Below are 17,918 nucleotides of genomic sequence, written 5' to 3'. Positions count from 1 at the left end.
TTGTGAGGAAGTTGAAGTTGCTTATAAAAATAAACGATTATTTGTTAATGTTAACAACTGTCTGGACTCCGTGTGTACCCGAGGGAAACGGGTTGGTGGCAGCGAAGAGGCAATCACAGTGGTGGCACAGGGATAAATAGACCGTCAAACGTCCGGGGATCCTGTGTGATCGCCACAATGAGTATTCAATTCTGAAGTCAAAGGGTATAGATGTTGGGTCCTCCTTTAAGGCTGCTATCATGTACCCTGCAATTATTGGCAGTTTTTTATTATTATTAAGTGACAATGTTTATGTTCTGCTTAATTGACAATAGCCTCTAAACAGTTTGCATAAAGCATAAAGGGTTGCCATATTTTGAAGAGAAAAAAGAGCACACATTTGCTGACTTCTGCTTCTAACTATGGATCGCTCTGACGACTCAGGCCATGAAAAAGAGGGTGTGTGCTGGAAAAAAGAGGACATATGGCAACCCTACAATATAATATATTCACTTAAAATACTGATTGAAAAAGAACATTAAAAGCAAATTGCACAAACTTCATGTCTCCACTCTCTCTATTTTCTGGCTTCCTTGCTCCTGCCATGCCAACCCCTGGCAAAAACAAAAAGCAAAAATGAAAAAATGAAGAATTCTTTGAAAACCTGATTCAGATACATGTGACGTTTCCTAGGCTAGGCCCCAAACAGAAGCAGAGTTAACTGAGGATGAAAAAGCAATTTCAGAAGGCAGGTTTGAAAGTGCAGAGGAGGCAAACAGATTATGTGTTTCCCTCATAACAGTAAATTCTTATAGTGCGCTAGTTAACAGGCATAAAATAACAGAGATGGCATGGACTACTGCTTTATTTATATATATACTTTCTAAATTACCATCTGCTTTGCAGCAAACACTGAAAGCTTAACCTGCAGCTTATCCATCACCAGCTGGAGCACTCATTGAAAATCAAAATCAAAATGTAAATAAACAATGAACCTGCACCAAATCTACCACTTATCTAAGCCTTCTTCTAATAGAATTTCTCCAGAGCAGCTTTCCATTTTTCACTTTGCGGACATTATTGCATTGAGAATATTCTGAAATAGCTCTCTATACTGCATGCAGTCAACCCAGTTTTGGTGTAAACTTAAAGCACTGAATAATTCCCATTAAACAAATTTTGCTCAACAGTGCAATTTCATACATGTCTCTTCAGAAGCAATTCCCATTGAGTCACTCCCAGGTTAAGGATGCACAGAACTGCAGTCTAAGTCTTGTGCCTGCTAAATACAGTGGTACCTCGGGTTAAGAACTTCATTCGTTCTGGAGGTCTGTTCGTAACCTGAAACTGTTCTTAACCTGAAGTACCACTTAATGGGGGCCTCCTGCTGCCGCCGCGCCGCTGGAGCACAATTTCTGTTCTCATCCTGAAGCAAAGTTCTTAACCTGAGGTACTATTTCTGGGTTAGCGGAGTCTGTAACCTGAAGTGTATGTAACCCGAGGCACCACTGTAGTTTAAACTGGGAATGGTAACCAAACAGTACTGAAAGGAAAATGCAATTAAAGTGTGTGAGTGTGTGTTGTGTGTGTAGGGGTGTGTGTGTGAAAGGGAAACACGAAATGTTGCTTGGATGGAGTAATGTTCAGCCTCCAGAGCTGTGAGGAGTTAAAAATTTGATGATGAATTCAGGATAGATATAATTCAAGGATGCACAACACCCAACTATGGCCTGGTTAGCATGGCTTAGCGAGACTTCACAAATGAGTGGGCTGCTGGAGAGGATCTAGCAGCCACTGTGCTGCTTCCTAGCCCCTTCTGCTGTCACATTGTGCTGAACGAAGCCAAAATTTGGGCTCATGATTAAGCCCACTAACCATGAGTTGTAGCCAACTCACGTTCGTGCCATCCAAAGTTTGGCTTGTGTCATGTGAACCATCTCCATCCATCTACTCTGTTTGGTTCCTGCTCATACTCCAAGAAGGTCAGTGCTGCTCTGAAGTTTTAATCTCTGACGTTTCACATTTTGTATGTTTTTATTTTGTAAGCTGCATTGGGACCCAGATAAGCAAGGTACCGGTATACATTAAAAAAAAAAGCAGCTTAGAAAAAAAGCACAGCATCTAACCATTGGCCTCCCCCCTTTTTTTGCCAAGTATTCTGTATGCTGCTACTACTAGTGCACTTACATTATCCACAATTCGCAAGGGCCATTCAAGCACAGTCAGTTTCAGACCTCCAACATTACTTATATAAAAATGTTAATATGGAAGTTAAAGGTGTCTCCAGAGAAACTAAATTAGTTCAGATTGTATCTATTAAAGTCCTATTTAGCCAAAGAAGTGAGGCAATTAGGAGAGCACATTTGCCTCTAATGAAATAACTGTACGTGGGGGGGGAGAGAGTTGCTAACGAAGTATGTATGCTACCAAATAATATAGTTACCAGTTGAAGTGATCCAATTTTGCATACTGAAACTTTCTAGGAAATGATTTTCCATAGGGTTGAGGGGTCGAAAGCTCCCTGCACACAAAGAGAAAAGTTTTCTTTGTTTTGAGAGGTTTTGTTAAATGGTGATTCAGTCATATCATTCACATGCATTCTCATTGGTCCTGTTCAGAAACAACGGCCCCATACGAGTTGGCTGCATATGGTGGATCATCTGTGACTTGAGAGGTAAAGCCCTACATAATCCAAACAATTTAAAGTGGTTAAAGCATTTTTTTAAAAAAATAAAAATAAAATTGAAATGAGCTAGTGGAATCCATATTTGAGGAGATTTGTTCCATCAAATGTCAGAGAGATGAGAAGCTGTGCCCCCAATGCTCATATGAAATGAGCCATATTGCCTTTTGTATTATGTTTCAGCAGCAGTTTGCCCCACGTCAAAAGCTCCTCATGCAGCAAGAACCAATTTACTAAACATGCCGGTCATAATTATTTTTAATTGTAGTCATATGTATATGTTCCTATTTGGTGGAATATTTGATGAGATCATTTTTCATCCTAGGAGGCTGATTTTGATGATAATGCAAAGCGATGGCAGTGGCTGAGCTACGGATAGTGGCAAAAATCACCAGGGAAAGCACTGATTGTTATGCTTACATTTTGCTCTGTCTGTGTACTGTATGATGCTTCGCTCTGCCATTCTGCTTGCAGAGACCAGGAATCAGGAAATAAGCAGACAGCTTTGGCCTGATTTGGACATTCCATTATATTCATTTGAATAGCAGATGCAAGGCTGACTCAGACATCTGCTTCTCCTCTAACAATGCAATACATTATCATATGCACACATGTGTGTCTTGGGCCATCCCAGGTGACTGCCAGTGATTCTGCAAGGTCTTGGAGAAAGGTCTTTCTCAGGCACTTGCCCCAATCTTTAATCTCAGGCACAACCCCAATCTTTAATCTGGGGTTGTTTGAGGATGTGTCACTGAGCTGTGTCCACCATGCTTTGTCCACCATGTTTGAGTCCTTGCCCTGTCATGGTCTGATATCAGGTTTACACTCAATAACAGCTTTCCTCAACCTGGTGCTCTCCAGATATTTTGGACCACAACTTCCATCAACTCCAGCCAGCCCAGTAAAATGGTGATCTCAACCCTTCCACACAAAAATCTAGTCTTGGTTTTTCTCACCCTGTGTTCACTTCACAGCTCTTTCTCTGTGTTTGTTTGTTGTACCTATTGTTAAACAACTGGGATTCAGAAATCCTCGATGATCTATTGCAAATCACCCTGCGATCTATCACTAGATCCTGATCTATCTTCTGACCACCCTACATTAGAGCATGTAAATGTAAGCTAATATATTGATGGCACTACACGGATAACTGCACATTCACTCAGATCTTTTCTTTTAAGATTATTGAGAATAGCTGGCTAGTATATGGTACAGATGAGGAAACCATCCAAAGAAGGTGATTTTGACAAATGTCCACTTGTCCCAAAATGCGAAAGGCCAAAGCACAATGAATAGGGCCGTCTTGACCCAGGGGTGCAAGGGGCGCAGGGCACCTGGGCACCGAATTCTGGGGGGCGCCAAATGTATAACTACTGTATACCAGTCCCTCTCAATCGGCAGCAGTGAAAAGCAATGGAGCGAAAGTCTCTCCCCCCCCCCCGTCGCTCTGTTACTCCATAGTGTCAAATATTACCAATGAGTCAGGAAACAAAAGCAGTTTTTTCCGCTACATCATTATTACAGGTGAGCAATTCCCCCCCCTAAAAAAAAGTCAGCAACTTTGCCTTTCCCCCTCCCCCAAAAAGCTAATTTGTTAATTTGGGGGTGCTGGGCAGATATTTGCACCCCGGCAGCACATATGCTAAAGACGGTCAATGAAGGTTGGTTATGATCGGAATTAGGCTTAGCCATTGTGCGTACCTTTAAAATTTTGTGGTGCTGTAAAAATGAAAAAGTTTAGGAGTTGCAAAGACAACCTTTGGGAATTTTTCCAGGCACAAATCTTCCAGTAATATGGAAAGCAAGTGCAGACGGCTTGCCAGGATTTTCTGCATTGAGTCAAACACAATGAAAAACACCATATGGGTGAAATAAATAGAGCATATTAGGGGGATGTGCCAAGCAAATAACAACAATGGGGAGAAAAGGGGAGCTAAGACCCAAATCATGACTAAAAACTGATAGAGGCAGTCAAGCAGACAGGGTAATGATGACACATATTGTATATGAGAGGAGCATAGGCAATTAAAACAGGGACAGGGAATAGTTTGTACATTGGGGAGCAGGAAAAATTAGATTTGCTTTATCAGTCAACACAACCGCTTTTCACTCTATTGTATGCACAATTCCTTCCCTCTTCCATTTAGAATTTTGGTGCCAAGTAGAAAATTAAAATTAATTGACTATACTAGAGCTCTCTCCCCCTCTCTTTGTGTGTGTTTCTTCAGCCCCATAGGTATGGCCCAATAAGAAAATCTACGACTGGACTATAGAAGGGGATATATCCAGGTTTTGTGAAATTTTTTTCCGAAGCAATGTTCAGTAGAGACATAGGCCTGGTTTGTTCAGTCCGGGAGCAGGCAGCCTCAAGCCTGGGGCCTGAATGCATCCTTCCAGACCTTTCTATCTGGTCCTCAGAATTCTTCCCAAGCCACACCCTGAGCATTATCCCTTGTCTGGATGGAAAAGAGAAAGGGTACATGAGTATGCAGAAACCAGACTACTGTACAAAGGTAAAATTAACCTTTGTTGTTCTGCCTCCTTTTACCTCTGACCCATCGTTGGCATGTGGCCCTCGGAAGGTTGATCAGAAAGAAAAGTGGCCCTCAGGCTGAAAAAGATTCCCCAACCCTGGTTCAGGCAAGCTGCTTCCAGGGGATCCATTTACGCACTGTAGGAAGCTGTTCTCTAAGCATTGTTGTTGTTGTTTAGTCATTTAGTCGTGTCCGACTCTTCGTGACCCCATGGGCCAGAGCACGCCAGGAACTCCTGTCTTCCACTGCCTCCCACAGTTTGGTCAGACTCATGTTGGTAGCTTCGAGGACACTGTCCAACCATCTCGTCCTCTGTCATCCCCTTCTCCTTGTGCACTCAATCTTTCCCAACATCAGGGTCTTTTCCAGGGAGTCTTCTCTTCTCATGAGGTGGCCAAAGTATTGGAGCCTCAGCTTCAGGGTCTGTCCTTCCAGTGAGCACTCAGGGCTGATTTCCTTCAGAATGGATAGGTTTGATCTTCCTGCAGTCCATGGGACTCTCAAGAGTCTCCTCCAACACCATAATTCAAAAGCATCAATTCTTCGGCAATCAGCCTTCTTTACTGTCCAGCTCTCACTTCTCTGAGCATACGGTCCCACTTTTAACCACTGTCACCACAAAATATGCCACCATAAGTCACAGAAATCAGAACTATTGATGATCTGTGAGGCGCCAGCAGAAAAAAATGCATCCCATACTGCCAGTGGCTCAGGGACCACAGTTTAGGGATTGTGTACATATCTTCATTTTTGCTTAAACCACGGTGGCAATAGTTTCTGGTATGTTTATCAGAAAGCTCTTGCCTCCTCTTCCTCATTGCCTTTTGAAGAATATTGTTTTTAATTGTTTTAATTGAAGAAAATACATGAGCCTTCCCATCCAAGCACCGTCTAGATCCTATCCTGCTTATTTTCAGGAAGGTTGCTGCATCACATGCCCTCAGGCCTTAGTCCTGAGAACTTTCTCTGGTAAAAGGAAGTAGCACATATATTCTTTGCTTGAAATCCTAAACTGTGCAGAGCTACCTGCCACCTGTCTACCTGTCTACCACCAGCAGCAATGCTCAGAACTGGGAACACCACCCTCCTTGCCTTACTGAGCATTGCCATTTGTGTCTACCAACAAATTACACGGTTGGTATTCCTTCTTGCCACACATATCATAATGCTCAGAATCAAACAATTCATCTCAGGAAATTATTGCAGCAATCAATCCAGGACTGATGACGTTGCAACTCCTTCTCGCATTAGTGTGCCATGAAAGTGACTGTGTACTCAACATACCAAGCGAAGTCAATGAACTGTGTGCATTTCTGTCTACTTAACAATGTCACCAGTGAATGATGTGGTGGATTCTGAATCAGCCAACCTGAGGGTAGCTGAGCAAGCCAATGAAGAATGGAGTTTTAAGATATGTCCAATTAAACAAACAGCAGTAATGGAAACCACCTTATTCCTGGCAGTTGGTTGAGGCTACTCATCTTCAGGTAAGAAAACAAGCCTGGGCACGTGTCTTTTCCTTGAAAAAAATATGCACCATCAAAGATCTTGCTAGACAAGATGCTCAGCTCATATCCCTAAATCACCTCAAACCACCTTATTGCCACTTTATACCAGTGAAAGAAGGTGAGGAGCACTCTGAGCCAGAGAAGATTATCTGCCGAGGGCGGGGCATGATGTTCAGTTTGCAATAATTTGAACCTTGCAAGTGGGACAAATTCATATTTTAGCTACTAGTGAAATCTTCTTCTCCTCCATATTCCAGAAGTTAATGAAGGGTCGAGGACAGAAATGTTGCACCGCTGTTTAGGCAACACTGGCCCAATGCTTTTTTCTGGTGGGTACTCAAGGGTATGTAGTACCAGCACCTCCCACCTTGTTAAAAATATGGCACTTACTTTAACAACTTCCCAGCACTGTAGGACATGCATGTGCCAGTAGAAAAGCCAATTTTTCGGGGGGAGGATGATGTTTGGAGCTGATTGGAATATTCCTTATGGTTTCTTGCACACTCTGATCTGCTCCTTAGCTGGAATGTGAGAGGAGAGCAGAGAGGGCTGTGTAGAGAAAAGCGCTGGAACACCCATCCATTTACCTGCCTCCCCCATCCCAGGAGGACAGATGCCCCGAGAGTTGGGGTGGGGAATGCTGCTGAACTGCAACCCTCATCATCCCTGGCTATTGACCATGCTTGCTGGGGCTGATGGGAGTTGTGCTTCATCAATATCTGGAAGACCAAAGGCTCCCCACACCTGGTCTAGACAAAATATAGAACAACAGTGCCAGATCAAAGGGGAAATAAGTGGTGCTAACTGAATTTCCAGAGTAGGCAAGGTAAGGAAAGCACATGTCAGGTGTATGGTGAGGGATGGGCAAAAATGACTGAGCAGCACCGAGGAAGTGAACTTGGATGCTGTGTTTGTGTGCGCGCTGTACACTGTATGTATTTTTTATATATGTGAATGTGTGTGTGTATTTTGACAGTCTTCAGGCAGATTGGCTTAGAATGCTTCATTTGATTTCCTGAAATTTTAATAGATGGCAGATAACACCTTACTGAACTCACTCAACTCAGTGAGCATATGCTGTGGAGGGTGAATGAGTCGACACTAAAGAGAGACAGAGAGGTATATCTGAATTATTTAAATCGCTGCAAAAAAAAACCTATGGAAATGTCCTGTTCATCCATATAATATATATTGAATGTGTTTATGTCAACTACTTCGGTCACTAAAAACACTAAATATTAATAAACATTTTCCATTCATCACCATCATCATTAAAAAGCTAATGTAGAATGCGTAACTATTTTACACTGAAATTGCACCCTAAATATATGTTAGGATCTGTCTGCTTGTTGCTGTTTGAGGATATGGCCTCCAGCTGAAGTTTAGTATTGTGACTGTTCAAAATAGATTGTATCTAATGTAGCTACATTTGTAAGTGCAGTTCCTGGCAGAGCCAGAAATTTGTGGCATTGCAGGGTAAATTGAGGTACTGTGATACCTCAGGTTACATACGCTTCAGGTTACATACGCTTCAGGTTACATACGCTTCAGGTTACTGACTCCGCTAACCCAGAAATAGTGCTTCAGGTTAAGAACTTTGCTTCAGGATGAGAACAGAAATCGGGCTCCGGCGGCGCGGCAGCAGCAGGAGGCCCCTTTAGCTAAAGTGGTGCTTCAGGTTAAGAACAGTTTCAGGTTAAGTACGGACCTCCGGAACGAATTAAGTACTTAACCCGAGGTCCCACTGTACATGGTATTCAGGAGCTGGAGCTGGCTTGAAGACGGTGGTTGCGTATACACTATAAATTTAAAGCACATTCAAAACACATTCTTTCCTTGAAGGATTACTGGACATTGTAGTTTACTCTTCAAAGAGTTAAAATTTCCAGCAGCCCTTAGCAAACTATAATGCCCAGAATTCTTTGAGGCAAAGAATGTGCTTTGAACATGCTCTAAAGGTTTATTGTGTACACCACCTTAGTCAACAGTCTAGAGTGCCCTGCCTCCCAACCACCTAGGCTACTGTTCATTGGCTAGGGCCACCAGGCACGGACCAGAGTGGAAACTGTGCCAGTTAAACTGTGGCCTTGGTTCAGGTGGAGGCCAATATGTGTTTTGATATTTACTATTTCGACATCTCAAAATGGCTTATAACCTGGTTACATCCATGATAATTCTGCATATTTTACTCAAAGCTGGTGAGTATGCTCGTCAAGCTTTAAAAAGCCATTTTCCTACTACACACCACCAAAGGCAGGAGTTACTATATTCTCAGTATTAAGTGACAGGCTTACACATCTTCAGAATTTGGTTCCTAAATATTGCACAGCATGAAATATATGCAAAGCATCCCAGGAGAAACCATAAGTCCTATTACCTGGCAAATATGCATATGACTGTCAGTGAAAACTTGTTGCTGTGATTTCTGAAAAGCTTTTACAGGGAAAATATAGCTTAATGGTGTAAAAATCTACTGCCTGCGGAGAAATGCTACACCTTTTAATTTTGTCTTGCAAGCATAGTTGATAATTTATCAAAAACAGACGGTAATCTTTCAGTCTTGTTAATGAAGTCTGTGTCTTGTTTGAGTATCATGTTGGAGCCCTTATCCTATTATAATTAATGAGCACTGATTATTTGTTGTTCTTTTTGTCATTTTTGACTTCATAGCTGCATAGCTGCATGAGATTACTGATAGAAACCGTAGCCAGTGCATAATGTTTCAATGCCTAAATGTGCATTAGTTCAGGTCACTTTGCGGGATCAATATCAGATTCCTTAGTCTGCATACATAGTTTAAAAAGAGAGAGAGGTAAAGAACCCCTGGACGGTTAAGTCCAGTCAAAGGTGACTATGAGTTGTGGCATTCATCTTGCTTTTCAGACCGAGGGAGTCGGCGTTTGTACATAATATCCTTTTTTTAAAAAAAAATCATATTTCTTTTTCATTCATTACATACATCTCAATTTCTTAACATTTAGTATATATTCCTCCCTCCCTCCCCTCCAGGGCTTCCCCCAACTTCCGCTTCTGGTTTGTCTCTCTTTTCACCCACTTTGCTATCTCCTAACAGAAAGAGTTATTAAAAACATAACATCAAGCCTAAAAACATAAAAATAAAAGTAAATACACTATAATATTTCACTATTTTCTAAACATTTTCTAATACTAATAATGTGAATGTTTATTTAAATCCTGCCATCAAGTCTATTCACTTTCTTTGTTTCTGCAAATATAATATAAATGGTTCCCATTCTTTTTCAAAGTCACTGTTTTATTTTTCTCTTAATCTATCTGTCATTTTTGCCAGATCTGCATAGTTCACCAACTTCTCTTGCCATTGTTCTTTAGTTGGTATTTCTCCAGTCTTTCCAATTTTCCAATCAACATTCTTGCTGTTCGTTTGTACATACCATCCTGTTTGTAGCACAAAAATGTTTTTCTCAATCCAGACTCATTCATGCTCATCACCAACATGCTGATTTCTCTCTAGGTTGATTCCATAGCCTGCCATCCACAAGGGTGGAAGTGGTACTTGATATGCATTTGAAAACCCTCCCTTTAGTTAGGTTATCCCTCTTCCTCTCTGTCCATGCTGCAGGTGAATGAAGAAGGAAGTTGTGGCTGCTATCTTGCTATACACCCAGCCACAACATCATTGGGCAGGTAAGGATATACGTACATGTAATGATTTGTGGGCTGGAAAGGTGATATGAGGAGGAAGCAACAGGACAGGCACACACCCTTCTATGCCCCCCTCTCAAAAAATGCACCTGGAGCCATCACCCTGGGAGCTCCCCCATGCTACACCCCTGGAGGAGATGGACTGGTGAACTTCAGTCTACATTTTGGGCAGTAATTTCTATCCTCAGTTAAATCAGACTTGTTCCTCTAGAGTTGGTGGGAGTCCAAACAAGGAAGGCTCGTGCTGCATTTCTGTAGCCTGTTTATGTTTTCTATTGCAAGCACAACTAAATGTGTTGCATCTACTACTTCACCAATAATAAGGGATATTTGTCTCTGCTGGCTTTGATTCTGTTCAAATAAACATGTTTTAAATTGCTTTCAAGTCTTGTGAAGTATTCACTCACTTTTATGGGTATGATTTTGCCAGCAGGTAGAAATGCATTTTTATTATGTTTTCTATTTCTTATTTAGTTAGTAGCACTTTGCAGATCCCGTTTCACCTCTCCCACCCATTTCCATCTGCTGAAATAACAACAGCCCAGAGTGCAGTGAAAATAGCATTTCATACATGTATTGGAGAAATCAATTTGTCACTCTTAGGAACACTGATTTCCTCTAGAGAATCTGTCTTAGCTTACTGACAGGAAGAGGTTAATACTTGCTGCTTTTTTTTAAAAAAAGGTAATAATTGGTTTAAGCCTTAAATGAACAAGCATCCTTAAACAGCTGTCAACAGGCTTAGAACTAAGGAAACCATTTAGCTTTGTTTAATTGTGATGTGATGCTTCTCAGAAAGTGAGGCTGCTGCTCCGGGAAACCAGCCTCCTCACCCCCCCCCCCATTTCAGAAAACAAAAGCACTTGAGGTTGATATCATCAGCATTAAATGAACTTTAGGAGGGAAGTATTTGAAAGGAAAGCCGCTACCAATAATATTGCTCTGTGACTGAGACTTTAAAGACCTGAGAATCAAGTTGCGCACTTTTAGGGAAGGAAAATGGTACAACATCCAAGGAAGATATTTTGAATGTGTGAAGGGACTGGGCTTTTTTCCCCTCCCTTTCCCTCCTTTCTTTTTTAGAGCTGAATTTTGCGTAATGAGTGCACTAGAAAATTAAAAGAGGAGATTAAAGTCCTGTTTGTCACGGACAGAGATTTCCAAAATGCTTATCAGCCCTTCGCAGCTGAACGCAGCTCAGATTAAAAATGATCTGACAGAAAACGGGTTGACTGCGAAAATGGGGCTTTGCTTCCAAGCTAATTACAAAGTGCATATTAAACACGGGGCCTGTGAGGGGAGCAGCTGCAAAGGTCTTTATCTATATTAAGAGACTGCCCACCTACATAATAAGTGTAATTATGAAGAAGGGGTTTTTTTTGTTTTTCAAAAAAGGGAAATTACATATAAAGGGGCACATTACATATTTGCTAATTTTATGGATGTGTTTAACGGCTTGTGTAAAGGTGCCACTTTTTTCTTCTTCCCTGGGACAGGTGCTTTTGCAATGCCACAAAAGCGTCTGTGGTTTGCTCGGCAAAACCAACAATTTATTCATTTTCTTTTTCAAGGGAGACTGACTCCTCTGGGGATGGAAATTCTAATTGAATCCAGGTGCAGCAGCAACGCCAAGTCTACACGACTCCATTACAGTACCGTGATTATACCACCCCTGCATAGAATCCAAAAAGAAAAAGAAATAGCAGATTTAGAGCCAACCAACACATTATGTAGAGTAGGGAAGTAGAATTCTGGATTGCTGGGGAGGGTGGTTTTTTGTTTTTTAATGCTTCTTCATGTGAGAATCTCCCTGCCTGTAGCAAACTTGTACATCAGGGCAAGGACTATGCTACACTCCACCCTCTCTCTGTGATGTGCTAGCTTCTCCTTTATATTTTGGAAAGTTATTCATTATGTATTTGGACAGCTCTTATAGTAACCAAACTTTGCATGATGTTTCTTGAGGACAAGGAGCAGGTTTGGAGCTATGTTACGCTAGACATACCCTCCAAGTGTCCCTATTTTCCAGGGACAGTCCCGGAATCACAAAAGCCATCCCTGCTTCTGATTTGATCCCAGAATGTCCCTATGCCATTTGTTTTGTCTCAATTCAAATGCCACTCTGGGACATTGTTAGGGAAGGGGGAGCAATTTGATTCAGTTCATGTTGAATGACATATTTACAGTGGTACCTCGGGTTAAGAACTTAATTTGTTCCGGAGGTCTGTTCTTAACCTGAAACTGTTCTTAACCTGAGGTACCACTTTAGCTAATGGGGCCTCCCGCTGCCACCCTGCTGCCGCCGCACGATTTCTGTTCTCATCCTGAAGCAAATTTCTTAACCTGAGGTACTGTTTCTGGGTTAGCAGAGTCTGTAACCTGAAGCGTCTGTAACCTGAAGCGTCTGTAACCCGAGGTACCACTGTACCAACATTCAAATGTTCCAAAATAATTGAAGCACAGCCATCTTTTGACATTCCCACTTCTGCAAACTTTGCCATGCAGCTCTTCGTCAAAGACATTGTGAGAAATTAAAATGGCGGCAGACCCAGCTGCCCAGTGTTGATTGGAAGGCCTAGAAAAGGCATCCGTGACTGGGCACTAGGACCCCAACTGCTGCCTGAGGATACTGCATCTTGATGTCACATCTGCATGCTGGTCCATGCTCTTTGGCAGAGCCTCATCCACTTGAGAATGGAGCAGCTGCACAATGGTAGCACCAAAGTATTTGCACCCTCTTGATCCTTCACCTCTTTTTCTCTCTCCTTTTTCACAGGGGAAATGAGACAGAGAGAGACAGAGAGAAGAAAATGATGGAGTACGAATGTCAGGAGCATGTCACGAAGCAATTAGGACCGCTCTATTTTTTTCCTTCCCATTTTTAGAAACCAATTGTTCAACATGTTTATTTTTGGCAACGGTAACAACAGGCATTAGGCTGTTCATTAGAAAGGCACTGAACACACCCTTAAGCCTGAGGGTGGGGGGAGTCTGAGAGGGGAAGTCAAGATCTTGCTTTTTGTTCGGTGATAGGCCTAAATGTGGGATGCTCTCTCTTCCTGCATATTAAGGATTTTAGTGGTAAGCCTAATTATGGGGTGTTTGTTAGTCTGTGCAAACAATACGGATCTAAATAGACCAGTGCTCTGACTTGGTATAAGACAATTTCCTATGTTCGGATGACTTCTCTGGAAAGTACTGTGGGAACAGGACGGTTATGTGAATTTCTTCTTTGAGACAATCAGGACAATAAAGCTTTGTTTATTTTTTAATTTTTTATGGCAAGGGGGAGAGATGAGAGGATGAAGTTCTTCCAATCTGGATATGTCTCTGCCTAAACGAAACCACTCTTTTGCTGGGACATAGGCACTACGCTAGGTCCTTCTCAACTGGCTTAGTTGCTGGGAGGGAGAAGACAAGGGACAAGGTGACTGGGAGTCATTACAGTGCAGGAGTACCAGATTGGCTCTGCCAATGCATCAATCTCCCCACTTCCATGCCCCCTCTGCTTCCCAGGGGGCAACAAGGCTTCACCTGAAAGGCTAGTACAGCAGCTATATCCCAGCCTGAGAGTTGCTTCTGCTGTCGTGTGCTTGCAAAACTTTTAAAATTATGCTTCAGCTAGCATAATTCTCTGTCAATGAAAGTCTGTAGCTAAGACAAAACAATTGCTATCCGACTTGCCCCAGAATAGTTGTTGTATTTGTTTATGCATTATTGTATTTCAAGCATGTTGCTTTTTTTTTAATTTGGAGGGCTCCTGTTTTTAGAACCAGTAATAATACTCCCTACGGGCACTGATGTACCTCCTAAGGAAGATAAGCATGTTTACACCCATTCCGAGCTGGTTTCACTTTTAAGTGCTCCTAGCACTAAAGTGTATTGTGCTGACAAGTGCAAATGTCACATCTGCCTTGGGTCTTCGGAGATTAGCCATTACCCAGCTTCCATCAGAGTTTTGTCAGTGTGGTAATTCGCTAGCTAAATCTAGTATTTCTGCTGGGAATTGAAATGTTCATCTTCTAATGCAGTTTCGTCTATACTTTTAGACCATTGGAAAAGTTAGAATGGTGTTCTAGGCTACCATTCTAATCATAAAAATGGCGGCTGTCTTCCAGAACTGAGGAATCACTTGAGAACATCTTAGCTCTTCTTTGGAAATGTGTTTGGGAAGCTTGTACATGCCTTTTAAAATCAATGTATTATTATGTCTAAGGGTAGTATACAATGAAGTCAACCCATTCACGCAAGGTTTTCCACTTGCGTGACAGAGCTTCCCCTTCTGCTCCCTCCCCTCCCCTATCTGTTCCCCTAAACCACCAAAGTAAATTGAGGGGGGTGCATGGGATAAAAAATATGTGTTCTGTTGCACAAGGGGAAATAGTTGCACTATTGGGACAGCTTTGTTGCATACAACCCTAATTTTATAATGTCCTAATGTAGACGAGCAGTCTGGAGCAATTTTGGCACCAGCTGCCTCCCTACACTGAGTACAAATCACTGTGCTGCTCATATTACCTATAAAACCCTAAATAGATTAGGCCCAGCACACATTACAGACCACATTCTGCCATGATGACCTCTGAAATCCACTGAAGGAGCTCTTTTTTGATATCAGCTATGTATCTGGTTCAGACAGGAAGAAAAGGGAGAAGCACCCCACTGTAGATTCTTCAAAGTTTAAGCCTGAGCACGAGCTGTACAGTGGAGAAAAGGAAAAGCTACAGCTTCCCAATAGAGATCAAAATGAAAAGTAATAACCCACTACACTATCCTGAACTAAGCATAATTTAATATGAAAATGTAAGGTTTGCTTTAATAATAATAATAATAATAATAATAATAATAGTAACAACCATATAACATCAAAGAAATCCCAGAGATACAGAATCCTTCTATAACTTACCTGTGTCTGGATCAACCAAGCATTACTCCCATTTGGGGATGGAGAGAAATGTGGAGGGCGCACCACTGCCAAATCAGATTGTGTTGCCATATCATGGATTCTGGTTTTCAATTTGCATTTTGGCAGCTGCTATCCCATGTTTCATTAAGCTTCAGAGAAATCACACCTCTCCATATATATCAATGTGTGATATATCAGCTCAAGGATTTAATGACCCTTCCATTCCCAGAGACTTCTTCTGCAAGCAGATGCATTTTCAAGGGCTTGTTGTCCTCCATGCTATTACATCAGGCATAGGCAAAGTCAGACCTCTAGATGTTTTGGGACTACAACTCCCATCATCCCTAGCTAACAGGACCAGTGGTTAGGGATGATGGGAGTTGTAGTCCCAAAACATCTGGAGGGCTGAGTTTGTCTATGCCTGCAATATATTTTGATCCATTCATTTAACTGATGAAAGCATAAAAGAGGAAATAGTGTGCTTACTAACATTGTCCCTAAAACACAGACCTAGACTGTAGTGTTCGGAAATAAGATATCCTGGTGAATTGTGTTCTAGGAATTGGAGGACTTTTCAACCTAATGTTTGTGGTAGAGGGAATAACCACATCACTGAGGTGAGAAAAACGAGCCAGCTGATTGGCACAAAGACACTTATCTGCAATAATTGAGTATTTATTTGTTTTTATTAAAAAAGCATTTCTAATCCACTTAATATTTAATATCTCTTATGTGATGTACAAAAATATAAACATAAAACCCATAAATGCAAATACTAATCATTGTTGTGTATTGCATACTTACTTTTAACCACAGGAGCCTTAACTGCACAGCATGTTTCCCATTTCCACAGTTGCCTCTCTAAACAATATAATATAGCTCAGATTTACCGTATTTTTCTGTCCCTATGTATAAGATGACCCCTAGTTTTTGAGCCCAAAATTAAGAAAGAAATATTTTAAACACCAAACAGAACAACTTTGATATTTTCTTAAATATTCAAAACTCCAGTATATTTAGTACCGTGTATTTAAGCATCAAACAGTGAGGCAAGCTGTGTAATGGCGGCTGCTCCTGTCAGCTCAGTGTAACTCCCCTGTAACTGCAGCTCCAGCTCTCCTGCCTCTGTGTTGCCCTTTTGTCTTAATATTTACGGTATGTACCGTATTTACTCCATGAGCGCTGGCAGATGCGAATGTTGATCGAGGAGCTGCAACTGCCAGAGCTGCCTGAGTGAGTGCGCTTGGGGAATGAGGGGTCTGGGTAACTAGGGGGTAGCTGAGGGAACCGGGTGAAGGGCTGATGGGGAGGGGAGTACCAGACCAGGGTTTGTCATGAAGCCAATAGTGAGGGGAGGCTGGCAGGGGGGAAGAATATGGATGGTGGCATGTATTTATTTATATATTTAATTGCAGCATTCCGTGTATAAGACGACCCCCAATTTTAAACTTAAAAAATTTGGGGGGAAACATTGTCTTATACATGGAAAAATACAGTACTTTTTCCTCATTATGTGCACAATTGACTTAACTGTGCATCACCCTACATGCAAAGCTTCAATTATTCTCACAGATCCCACAAAAAATATTCTTAAAACTTGCTGTTCAGGACACTCACCTTCCGATTTTGTATCAGGAACAAAAGATTACAGATAATAACAGCATTCCTTTCAATATCCCTTTTGGTTTCCAGCAATGGAAGTTACTGTCATTTACACATTCCTCACTGGTTGTTTCGAAAAAGTGCCAGCCCTTTGCATCTCTTGTTCATTCTGAACGTTTCTAAACTCATATTTGAGATAGCTATGGAAAGAAAACCAACTTTCGTCAAGTTTTCCAACTATTTACAGTACTGTGAACAATTGATTCTGCCTTTCTAGCTGACTTCCAGATATATATATATAAAACCCACACGGCTGTATCTGAAAGACAAAGCATTGTATCACAGCAGTGGGAGTAAAGGGTAAATTTCACCACATTGGTACTTAGCTGGCATAACAAATACCCCTCATTCTGACACCTGGCTTCCAGAATTCCATTTGATTTTGCTGCAGTGCAAACAGGTGATCCATTTTCTAAAATGTTATTCAGGCTTTCTGTAAAATTATATATGTTGCTTCTGGTTAAGATCATGTCTGTTAATTTTTATGTGGGGAAAGAAGCTCCACAAAACTGTTAACTTTCCTAGCAGGTAGGTAAATAACATTGATTAGGCATTGGTCCTCTTGAGACAAACCCTGTTGAGAGCAGCACCAATCAATGGGTCACAACAGTAAATATATGCTTCTCAATATCGCTTCAACTTGGTGTAATTCTAAGCAACTGACAAGCTTTTTGGACACACACACAGAGGCATGGAAAGGCAACTTGTTAAAATATCCTCAAAACCTGCTGTTTGCATGCTGTCATCTGTAAAGTCTTACTGAAGAAGAAGAACTAATTGTATCCCAGAGATGACAGGCTCCTAGGAGTACAAGTCTGTCAATACTACTTGTCATAACATCTGCTCTTGGGACAGTTGTTTGCTGTCTGCTTTCGCATTACTGATATATCTTCTTTTTTATTTTTATTTTTTGTATTTCCCCAAAGTGATTTCTCGTTACATCTCCTTGCAATTTGTATCAC

The 17,918-nt window shown here is 41.5% G+C and overlaps 1 long non-coding RNA gene across 1 annotated transcript; it reads left to right on the top strand.

Moving 5' to 3' along the window:
* The first annotated feature begins 6,597 nt into the window (after positions 1-6,597).
* On the top strand, positions 6,598-14,033 carry LOC309380461. Its single transcript, XR_014172945.1, has 3 exons — positions 6,598-6,683; positions 11,960-12,131; positions 13,165-14,033. It is a non-coding gene; the product is annotated as an uncharacterized lncRNA (long non-coding RNA).
* Positions 14,034-17,918: the final 3,885 nt, after the last annotated feature.

This window comes from Podarcis melisellensis (genome assembly GCF_964234715.1).
Source record: "Podarcis melisellensis genome assembly, chromosome: 1".
NCBI lineage: Eukaryota > Metazoa > Chordata > Lepidosauria > Squamata > Lacertidae > Podarcis > Podarcis melisellensis.
The sequence above is the reverse complement of the archived record's forward strand: the minus strand, read 5'-3'. Positions and strand labels throughout refer to the sequence as shown.